Raw genomic sequence first — 12,537 nt, forward strand, 5'->3', positions numbered from 1 at the left:
GTGAATTGACCTACAACTCTATTTGTGTCATTCAACTTGTCTATAACAATTAGAAACAAATACCACCATTATTGAATTACCTTTAACATCAGAGTTATGCTTTCTCTTTACCCCAAAGTTTTACTAATAATGTGTATCATGCAATTGGCAGCAGAGCAGTCCACAGGCTTCCAATGAGATACTGTAGTAGAAAAAAAACAGACACAAAGTCATCTCATCCATGGAATGTGATATTAATTGGTGAAAATCTCTACCATGGATTGTTTGTCCAATTGCCAGGATTATAGGACATTATTAAGACATGACACCAGCAAACAATGAATATAGGATTGTGGGTAACTGAATTTTGTCACAGCTAATTTATGGTGAGAGAAGGTGGCTGCACCCTGGAGGACTCACAATCCAATTGCAGGGTGCATTCAGACAAAGAAGGACTCACACTCTCACAATGAACCATTTAGTCATCAGTGAGCCTAATATGCATGTTTCTAGGCTGTGGGAAGAAATCAGAGTACCCAAGGAAAAGTTAATGGGAACCTGCAAACTTCATAAAACTATGTCCCAGCAGAGGTTCAAACCTAGATCCCCACCCTGGGAAGCAAAGGTGCTAACCACCAATTACCACTGTATTGCATTCATGCTCTTCACTTCACGGTTAAATGCAGATATCATTTTTACAGGCCATCATTTTTGAAGGCCTCTCAAGGCACCACTCAAATATATTTTTCTTCTTCTTCTTCTTCTTGTGGGCACTAACTGTGGAGTCCCTCTCCACCATCATTTGTGAACCAATCGTGTAGAATCTTTGTAGCTCTGTAATATGAACCTTTATTTACCCATTGTTGTAGCCTGATTTATGATTTTTTTCTTTATTTTTGCCTATGTTGCTTTAGGTTACGAGTTAGCCAGTAACGGCCAAAATTCAGCCTGTAGTTTGCTGTTTCACACGCATGCTCATTTTCTTCATTTCTGATATCCGCATCACTTAAAATTGTTATGATGCCAGCCAGAATTTAGAACGACAACCAGAATCTTTGCTATGAATAAACAGTTTAACTGTTAAAAATACATTCCGAAGCAACAGATCTGATTCCTACCACATTAGACAAAGTATTTGCTCCGCACAGAAGTAAGCTTTTACCACAAATCTTCCTCTCGCATCAGTGGTATTAAGTCGGTGCCCTCTTCTCCAAATTTTCCCATTTTCGACAAAGAGCCTATTCCCCTCGTATCCCAACAAACGACACTATTCACACACGCCAAATCATGTGAAGGCCTGCAGAAGACGTCGCCGGCTGCAACCTCTTCTCGAGACTCGAGTGCACCTCGGGAAATCAATAATGATCACTCAAAAGTCATCATAATCCATTAATCTGGCTCGTTTTAACATGATCCACATTGACTTGCTGTTGTTGCCACTTTTCGACTCTTGCAAGAGGACGTGTAAACACAGACTGGCGTCAGACATTATAGAATTTACATGTCAGTACCTCTTAAAACAGACAAAAAATGGAAAATATTTACAGACACTTAAAAGTAATAGAGTGCTTGTTGATAGCTAGTTTCCCAGGAGTAAAAAAAAAATACAGTAAAAGTACCCTGAGATATGTATTTGATTCATACAATGACCACACTCCTAACTTAAAATAGTTTTACCTCAAATTCATTCGGTATTGGAAAATGATTGTAAACCTCTGGTACCTCTACTTCGTAAATAGAACAGTATATAAATGTTCTAATTCATCGACAATACTCAAAAGAACTACCTACATAACCCTTTAAAAATCATTAAAGTGTCCCAATTTTGTCTTATCTCATCTCATTTTCTGAACCACTTTATCCTCATTAGGGTCGTGGGGGGGTACTGGAGCCTATCCCAGCTGTCTCCGGGCCAGAGGCAGGGGACACCCTGAATCGGTGGCCAGCCGATCGCAGGGCAGACGGACATTCACACTCACACCCATACCTAGGGGCAATGTAGAGTGTCCAATTGGCCTACCATGCATGTTTTTGAAATATGGGAGGAAACTGGAGTACCCGGAGGAAACCCACGCAGGCCCGGGTAGAACATGCAAAGTCCACACAGATGGACATGACCTGGATTTGCACCCAGGACCCCAGAGCTGGGAGTCCGACGCGCTAACCACTCGCTCCACCGGGCCGCCCTGTCCCAATTTTGTATGATACGAAAAACTAAGAGAAAATGATGAGATTGTCAAGCAGGACGCAACGGTCTCACGATAATTTCAAAATAAGATAATAGATACAAGAAATAGTATTAACGTTTTAGGGGATTTCGTTAATTGGATCTTGGTTTCGTATATGGGAACAGTAATTTGAAAATTAAAGGGTTTCATAACATGAATATTTCATATGTAGAAGCATTTTTAAGTAGAGGTTCCACTGTATTTCGTTTCTCCCTACCAGAGGTGTTTTGCAACACTTTCAGTGTCCACATCCTGCCTCTCTTTTGCACTGGTCTTTTGCTTGTTCGTGTGTGTGTGTCTTGAGGTCGGATAAGTAGCACTTATTAGGTGTCCCGTAGCATTGGAAGCTGTGACCTGTCAAGGCTCGCTCGCCACTTATCTGTCACCAGAGGTCTGTTGAACGTCTGCCGCTGGATTGCAGTGGCGCACCTTCACGATGGATATTTGCTACTCGAGCATGCCCCCCCTCCACCTCGACAACACAAGTTGGTCGGCAAGATGACCCTGATTGTCAAACAACAACAAGCTACAAAGATTTATGGGCTTTCAAACCCTCAGGGTACAAGGCCAGACTGCCATTAGCAACAATTAGCACTGAGCTGGCGATGAGGCAGAGATTTTACAACACGTAAAAAAAAACCACCAACACACACACAAACAATTGCCAGACCACCAATTAGACCATAAAATATTGGAAAATAGTGACTCTCCAAAAGTTTTATACCAGCTTGATTATGTTATATAGGGTTTGAGATTATTCTTTGTTTTTTACGTTTATGCCACATTTAGTGTTCAAGCAGCCTACAATGCATGCTTTTGGGATGCGGGAGGAAACCAGGGTACCTGGAGAAAACTCACACTAGATCTGGGAGAACATGCAAACTTCACACTGGAGGCTCGGAACCCACCTGCGATGAGAACTATAAGATGGACGTGCTAACCACTCGTCACCGTGCTGCCCCGAGAATAATTTTACATACTAAATTGTAATACATCCATTTGGATTGGATTGGATAACTTTATTCATCCCGTATTCGGGAAATTTCCTTGTGACAGTAGCAAGAAAAGGCATAGTTCTAAGTTAGACCGTATAGTCGCAAAGGCCGCAGAACAACAAAGCAAAAGCAGAAAGTACAAAGCAAATCAAAGTAAATGGGATCATTAAGAATCACCAAATCAAATCATTAAGGCAGAAAAAGCAGCAAAAACACAAAACAAGCAAGAGTGGACGGAGCTACCGCCACTGGCTGCCACTTGAATGGCGCCATCTTGGTTGTGGTAGCAAAAACGGATACAGACTCAAAAGACGTAAAGTTGGACAAAAACTGGAACCACACACAGGAAGTCTTCCAGAAGATGGGGAACTTCTGCAGACTGTGACTGAGGTAGAGAATATGCAGTCACTCTTCCAAGCTTATCCGCACAGTTCCTCAGTAGTCTGGAGCTGAAGACAACAGTAGCAGAGTAGAGCCCCTCGACTCCGTTGCTGGTAAGCGCCGACAGCTCTTCCATCTTATCCCATGATGGAATGGTTGGTCAGAAGTGTTGCCTCTTCTCCCGGCACTTTTGTCCAGCTCCGAATCTCCGGCGGCACCGAGGTGTAGCTCCTGCTGCTGCGTATTGCAACAGCTAGTCCCATGTGTGTGACAGCGTAGGCATGGCTGAATGGTTCCAAAAAAGAAGTAGCCGAAAGAAGCCAGGCTAACAGAACAAGGAAAGTTGTAAAAACATTAAAGTAAAAAGTATAAAGTACAAAGTAAAGTAAAAAGGAATGTATTAAGAAATATTAAAATGTAATTTAAAAAAAAGATAGAAGGGCTGTAAAACACGAAAAGCATAAGAGTGTACAGAGTTACTGCCACTGGCTCCCGCGTGAACGGTGCCATCTTTTTTGTTTTAATTTGTTTAAAAAAAACGAAATTAACTTCAATCTAGAAATGTCTGAATATAGTATTTCAACATGGATATGTTTCTGATTTCTAGTTATGCTCGGCCAGTAGAGAAGTCCTACCTGGCACTGATGCTTCCCCACTAGGTACATCATATGTACATTCATATGCAAGAAGTGATAGATATTGTAGGGGGCAACTTGCAATTTTTCTTCATACATAGTAATATATTCATGTGTTAGAATTTTAAACATTTCATTAATTTAGAAAAAGACACCATGTACCCTTTAAGAAAGCAGGTGTTTGTCGACTTTTTACATACGACATAAAATGATTTTAGATTTACCATTCTGTGTTGACAGACAGTAAACCACGGTATATTATCACACTACTACATTAGTTTACAAGACACATAAAGTGGCTTCATGGGAGTGTGCGAGACCTTTCAATGGCCTATCAAAGGTCTGAGGCAAGGCCTTGAGATACAGTGATTACCAGATGAGATAAGCGCTAGAAATAAAATGATTATTGTTAAAAGTGCTGGATTTCAGCGATGTTCAATGTGTTGCTTGTCAACGATTCTCATGATGTTGAGCAACTTAAAAAGATGCCTTTGTGTCAGGCTTGGCTGCTCAAAGGCAGCATTCACACTGTTGTAGACCTCCTCGGGGGACCACCAAAAGTCCCCTGATGCTGGATTTTATGTAAGAATGCATTGAGACGAGATTGATTTCATTTAATTCACTGAGGATTGACTAACTTAAAAAGTCAACAACTGTGCTATGATAGGTCCAAACACATTGTCTTTAGAGATTTATGCATACAAACTAATTATTTTGTTTCTCCAAGCTTGCAAAAACACGTTCTTGATCGATGATCCAAACTGTTTACAGCTATTTTTCATGATTGATGACGTGCACAAGTCCCATTTGGTGGATTTACACATTTCACATGTCAAAGAGTCATGTAAGGTATGGCGCCACCACCTCGGGCCTTGAAACGGACAAGCCCTGCGCGACGTTTGTCCAAAGACAGGTGCCGTTATCGATAGCATCAACTCAACATGTTCCACATTGCTGAGCATGTGGTCATTGCTGCCTACCTGCTACACCCACCCAAAAACAGAACAAAAAGAATTGCATGACTTCCCTTTCATGTCATAAGAAGTTGATAATATAATTATAGAAAGCTTGAAATGTTTTAAATGAGATGACACGTTTTCAGATAAGCTTTCTTCTTAATTTGTAAATTGGTATGACGATTGGTACATTCGACCAAAGTGGTGATCTGAGTGGATTGAGCACATTAAGCCGGCTGTCCTTGTTCATCGGGATCAATTTCCTCCTCTCACCCACTTTCAATTTCATATTCTGATTCATCCACAATAAAAACGAGTCTCAACTACTGTTTGCCCTTGAGTCATATGCCTGATGCTGGAATTCTTACCTCTGAAAATGACATCAATTTGAACTACGCAGTAGCAAAATGGTTTTATTGCACAATTTCAATCATTTGGGATTTGTGTAAGTCTTCCAAATAGTCTTTGACACAGTTTTATCATTTAATTAGTCTGGAAAACTTGTGATAGTGGGGCTATAAGTGAAAACCTGTAAAAAACCTCCGCTACTTTGGCCGCTTATGACTCCCTTTTAAGGCAGTGCATTAGAGTTTACCTAAAACCCATCCATCCCTTTTTCAATGGCATGAGCGAGAAGTTTAATGATGGCTGCAGGGGCCTTTGAGCAGTGTGCATAATCTATTGCTAGCAGTCAGTCATTTTTTTTCTCTCACTCTTTTCTCATCCTGGCCCTAAAGGAGGTAGGGGGTGAAGTCGCGGTCAGGACCTCTGAATGGTGGCCAACATTGCTCTCTCTCTATGCACCAATCACAAGATCTGCCTTTTTGCGAGACATCCGGCTCCCGAGTCAGATGACATCCAGCAGGGGCATTACTGCACAGCACTCTGCATTTTGTACCTGTTGACGTATATTACATTTAAGTGCCAAGGTGGTTCATCAAGAGCTACGGCATTTCACTTTTCGCCTTTGCTGACCCATTTTCAACTCTGCATGTGCAAATAGAACCCTAAACACCATAAAAGTGCATTGATTATTTACATGTGATTTAAAAATGCTCTACACATGCAGTTTGGCATTTCAACAAAAAGATAAAAAACATAAATAGTAGTATAAAAGTATAAAAAGTCACATCCCGGCTAGGTGAATTCTAAAATATTGCACAGAATTCTAAAATATTGCACAGATTCTAAAATATTGCACAGATTCTAAAACATTGCACAGATTTCAAGATATTGCACATTGTTATTGGTGCTGAGCATATATTATAGGAGTGCCATGATTAAATATGATCCAAAAATATTTGCAACGGATATGCATGTCATAGAATTGGTTTACATATTTCATTTCTACAAACAATTTGCCTCCGCTTTGACCTGTTGAAAAATATGCGATGTTGGGAGTCATCCATGAATGGAATGGTTGAATTCCACTTGATAGCATTATCTTAGGAAACTTAGACATTTATTTTGTAATATTTGTGGTATTTTTCCTTAAATGGCCTCATGTTTAGAGCCGTTTTGAACATCTTCGTTATTTTAAATTCAACAAACAGCACAGTTGATGATTGGTTAGCATGTCTGCTTTACACTTTGGAGATCGACGGTTCAATCCTCGGTGGGTTCAAACCTTCCTGTGTGGAGTTTGCATGTTCTGCCTGTGCATGTGCGGGTTTTCTCATGTTACTTTGGTTTCTTCCCACATGCCAAAAACATGCAAATTAGGCTGATTGAATACACCATAATTGTCTGTGTGCATGACTGCTTGTTTGTTTTTGTGTACCTCATCCATAACCCTCGCTGGAAAAGGCTCCTGCACCCCCTGACTCTAGTGAGGATTAGCGGTTCAGAAAATGAATGTATCTAAGTGAAGTGATCAATATTTCAACATTCACACAGACCAAAATAAAAGCCTCTAAAATGTACATTTAGACATGTTATATAATGTTGTTCTGAACCAAGTTAATTAGGTTTCTATTAAACTTTATCAGATTGAGATAATGCCAAATATTAGATCATGTCCAGTTCCTTGAATAATTTTCTCTCTTATACTGGGAAAAAAACGTTCCAAATTGAGATGTCATAGATAAAAGCATGATCCATAATAAACACTATGTGACAGTATTATTTTTGGGACAAATAAAACTATCAAAGCGCAGTGAAAAGAACTGCGGTCCTAGCAAAAGTTTGTCTTTTGTTTGTTGTTCATGTCCATATGCCATTTGTGTCTCCCGATGAAAGGCAGGCATCGCTTCTGTTCTTTTCATATCTGAACTTGTGTCTCCATGTCAAACAGGAGGAACAATAGCGCAGACCTCCAGGGTGAAGCCGTCTGTGAGAGGAGAGTGCTTCATGCAGCCGGGAGATCAATATTTACAGACACTCCTCATCTTTAGACTTCATGTGACGATGAACAAACAACCCTACCTGCAAAGGTAATGTCGGTCCCGCCCCTTAATGACACCACACAGTCTTTCTCCTGCTCAATTGCTCCTCTCTCTATCCCGCCCTCACATTATATTATACACCGAGACAAAAGGTAGGAGTTGACAAAAAACTTGTCTTTGGTTCTTTTGAGTGACACATAGCAGCCCGCCGTCTACATTCACCTAGCAATTATCTCCATGAAGACTTAATCCTGGCTGTTAAGTGGCCGACTAAAAGCATGTGTACACAAATGCATGTACAAATGGGGAGCAGGAATGCAAGGTGGTACACGTTGTTTATCTGCGGGCGTTGTCACACACCTGATATATGGCCAGGCCTGACAGGGAGCAAACATTTATTTTTATGTCACTACCGGAAGGAGAAACGCTTGCTGGATTCTATTTTTTGGTCTTTGACTAGTATTTAAATTACGGTATAGAATTGAGTAGGATTGGATGGAACAAATTCCTGTTATATAGTCACTATCAATCAATTAATCAATAGTTTTTTTAAAGTAATTATTGTTTTTTTGTGTGTTAACCCGCATTCATTTATACTTAAATGTGTATGATTCTTCACCCTATCAGTCAAAATGGTTTGGATGTCTAGCTCAGTCATTGGGAGCCATTGAGTTATTAATATTTTTTGTTTTTTTAATGTTGTAATTCATGCATTAAAGGGTTGAGGGGGAAAATTCAGTAACTTAGCTAATTTTGCAAGATCTTTATTCAACCATGAAATTTCACAACTTGACACTGAACCACATTTTTGGCACAGAAAATGTTTTTCTTAGGCAATATTGCAATCCTGTTTATCTGGCAAGCAATGTCAAGGAAGACTAAGGATAAAACCTACAAAACCTAAAATGTCACCTGTTGAAATGATGCCTTAGAATGAAGGTGTATTGCCCCCCACTTTGAAAACTCATTGAATCCAGGTAGTTAATGGGGGGAAAGCAGGTTTCTCTCTCCATTAACTTAATTAAATAGGCGACGAGTTTTAAGATGATGAAGATATAATTATATAGGAGAAACATAGTATTTTCGATTGATATCCCAGAAGCCCCTCGGTCAAATGTCTGTGTGGTCAAAATGAGCAAAAGGCGGCTGTAAAGCGGAGGGTTGAGTGAGGTAACTGGAGCCAGTGTGAATGGACTCATTGTTGCCTTGCCTTAATAAGGCGTGACAAGTGAGGCGTGAATAGATTCCCATCATTAGGCGTCCTAAAAATGCCTATTAGAATCAATGGGCCACACTCCGGTCAGACTTTCTGTCTACTAGCCAGCGTGCCTCCTGTTCCCCCCCCCCCACCTCCTTCTCCACCCCCCTTTAACATGCAGGACACTGGATACGGTTACAGTCACCCAGCCGGGTTGAACTCAAACACACTAACTCTATAGCTGCAGTCCTAACACCCAAGGTAATGCAGTTGACGCCACATTTGAGGGAAAATGGCACCGCGATGAAAGAAGTGGGGGACCCCTATCATGAGTGCTTGTTGGAAGTAATGGGAAAAGAACTCCTGATGTTTACAAGAAAGTGTGTGCGTAGCCACAAGTGTAAGCATGTAGCAGACAACGAATCCAGGCGGCCAGCGTGGCTGATAAACTGCAAGGATTAGCAGCCACTTCTGGAGCCCAAGTGGCCCTATCAATACAGGCCCGGTCCCATTGATCTGTTGTCTGGACGGGTGCTGGCGCTAATTCCTGGACCTTGGCTCTGAGTGCTGCTGGCTGGGGAGTTCGGAGGCGGGGGTGAGACTGACTGGCTACTAGTGGCGCCATCCGCAGACCCTACAGGATTTGAGGGCTCAGCATTTACCATAACGCAGCTCAAAATAGCAACCTGACCACGGCATGTCTAATCGTTTGATAAAGTGAGTGACATGCTAATGGTAATTTGAAAACATGATTCATCACAGCTTTCTTTTTTAGTTTGTTTGCTGCTCATGTCATAAACAAACACTAAAAAAAATACCCTCTTCTAATTGAAGCAATTCCCATGTCAGTCTGCAGAATACTTCAAATACTCCACATGATATACGCTGGAATTGCATGGACCGTGCAATGGCTGCGATGGGAATTACGGAGTGTTGACAAATGGAGTTTATCAGGAATAGAGTAGTTCACATTAATGCTTCCTTGCTGGCCGTCCTCTTGAAAGATATGGAGGAAGATGAATCAAAAGCATAGGCGTCATGAGAGTGTGGATTCGGCGTGTGTGACATGCTACAGTCAAGAGTCAAGCAGAGGACTAGAATAGAACTCTGTAGAATACGCTCCTCTGTCAGAAAAAATAATAATAATAAAATTATATATATATATATATAAACATATTTTTCCCGTATTTTAATACGATTTTTTTATCATTCCAAATTGTGTACGCCGTATAACGACTTTTGTACAGGGATTTTTTTAAGTGCTACGTTTTTTTTAAAAAACCGATCTCGTTTTCCCCATTTTGGCGCCCTTTGTGAGTAAATATGTGCCGCGTTGCATTTGTATGTTTTATTATCGGTTAATAAGGGGAATTGTAATCATTAATAAGGGGAGCAATTTCCGAGGTTGACAGGTTCGTAGTAGGCAAAAATATGTAATATGCCCGAACACATTTTAGTATTGCTCACAACCGGAAAAGTATTGCTAACTCACAAATCACGATGTCTGATGTAAGGCTTTTGTTTTGGGGAAAAAAATTCATTTGAATTATGGTATTTGTTGAGAAGCCGCCTCGGGGTGTAGAAGTTCACTCGCCTGACTTCAGTGCAGGCAGGCGCAAGCTCGATTCCCGCTGGACGGTCATTTGTCTCTCTGTGTGCCCTACAACTGACTGGCGACCAGTCTAGGGTGTAGTCTACCTTTCGCCTGAAGATACCTGGGTTAGGCTCCAGCGTCCCGCGAACCAACCCGAGTCTGACACCCTTGAGCTAGGGCATCATGTTGACAGAATGGTCAAAAGGCAATTCAAAAGGCCTGATTTTCACCCTTTTAAATCAATAATAGTAATTTTTTAATTTTTTTTTTCTGTGTTTTTAGTTAAAAAATCATTTTGCAAAATATAAAAAATATATTTAAAAAAGCTAAAATAAACATTGTTTTAGATCTATAAAAAACGGAATATTCAGTGCTTTTAATCCAGTTCTTTTAATGAATTTATTTTAAAAAAATCTAAATATTATATTTAAAATGGTCCGGCCCACATAAAATCGAGTTGATGTTAATGCGGCCTGCGAACCAACCTGAGTCTGACACCCTTGAGCTAGGGCATTATGTTGACAGAATGGTCAAAAGGCAACAAGAAAATTGGATTTGTCTCCAAAATATGGCCCTGCTGTCTGTCAGTTGTTGTAGCATCTTTTCTAGCATCTTTAAGTGTCGTGGTCATAGACAGTGTTACAAAAGCATCAGGTTACCGAGGGAAAAGGGTGAACAGGGAATGTAAGGGTATGTCAGGGGAGATTGATAGCCGCCAACTCATATGTAACCATATGATTAAACAGGAGTTTATAAATTGTATACACTTGTGTTACGGTGGTGCATTTGCTTGACTTCGATAAGATAGATAAGATAAGAAGATAAGATAACATAAATAACAAAAAAAACCTCAACCAAATAAATGAATAGATAGGCTTTAACAATTGCAATCATAAATGTATTAATTGCATTTAGTCTAAAGTTTTATACTTCCCTTCACAGCTCGGTACATATGCCAACCATTCTTGATAATGACAAAATGCCATCAAAATTATTTTCCCATGTAAAAGGAAGATAGACAAGCCAGCATTCATAAGGATGGAGCCACGAGATAATACAGTAAGCGCTTCCTGTCTATTATATCATGATTGAAACAGAATGACTGGCTGAATAGAGCGACTGTGCAGTACAAACTTGTCACCATACAAAAAATAGCATGTATTTCCAATTTTTTCCTTTTTTTGCCCAGAAAAAAAGCAGTCTTCTTTTCTTTCCATAGCAAGCAGGGCCAATGACAGCCATTAATTTACCATGAAATCTGGAGGCCAGGGGAAAAAATGTTTTTTTTAAAGAAAAGAAAAAAGAACTGCACCTTTCCCTGTATCTCGTGGACTGTTTTAATTTCTGCAGAACTACATGCAGTGTTCATGTAGAGAATAATCAATTAATTTGGAATGAAACATTCCCACTGATAGAACCTTAATGTTTGCAGTGCTGTTTTTTTGCTTCAGTGTCATGGTTGCAATGCTGGTTTGACAGCTGGTCAAAAACAATTTGACTGTTGAATGCCTGACTCAGACACTGAAAAATTGTTTATGATAGCTCATAAGACATCTTGACACGAGGGCTGTTTTGGCATTTATCAGTTGGAGGGGTGGAACGTTTCTCTCTGCTCACCTCGTTAAGAGCAAAAATCTGTGTCGATGCATTTAAAGCCTGCTTTTTTATTTTAGCCAACAAAGTGTTGAATGGAAAGGGCAAGACAAATGAAACGAAAACGGATTACTGCCTGATTTGCCAGCTGTCTGTGCAAAATGTGAGATTTCCTGCATGACTGTGACAGTGACGAATCAGCATGTGATGAGATTCCTTTTTGTTGGCTTTTATAGCCTCTTTTGTAAGAGATACTGCATGTTTTCAACAAGTCAGACTAAATAACAAAACGCATCTTACGTGATTCCATTACTCGTATTAGTTCCCTCAATTTTAAAGTATTCATTTTGTCACGTTATAACCATGTCAATATGTTTCATTGGAATGTGATATGAAAGACTGAGATCTTCACATAAAACTCAAATAAATTAATTGTATGTTCCTCATTGTAGCATGACAAAATGGCTAAAGTTCAGTTTTGCAAACCACAGGTACCAAATTGTCCAGGCATGGCATTGTGGGTAACAGTACACTCCTTTCACTAAAATGTTCTAACATGTAACTTTAAAAGAAACCATGTAACAAAGAGGCGTA

At 40.1% G+C, this 12,537-nt stretch overlaps 1 protein-coding gene across 3 annotated transcripts in view; it reads left to right on the forward strand.

The window, feature by feature from the left end:
* The window catches only part of LOC144090484 (uncharacterized), a 214,589-nt gene that overhangs the window by 157,811 nt on the left and 44,241 nt on the right, over positions 1–12,537 (forward strand). For all 3 annotated transcript variants that reach the window (XM_077621961.1, XM_077621964.1, XM_077621962.1), the window contains one exon: positions 7,468–7,606. The gene's annotated coding sequence lies outside the window, so the exon portion shown is untranslated. The remainder of the gene's footprint in view (positions 1–7,467; positions 7,607–12,537) is intronic.

Source organism: Stigmatopora argus, chromosome 16, assembly GCF_051989625.1.
Source record: "Stigmatopora argus isolate UIUO_Sarg chromosome 16, RoL_Sarg_1.0, whole genome shotgun sequence".
Lineage (NCBI taxonomy): Eukaryota > Metazoa > Chordata > Actinopteri > Syngnathiformes > Syngnathidae > Stigmatopora > Stigmatopora argus.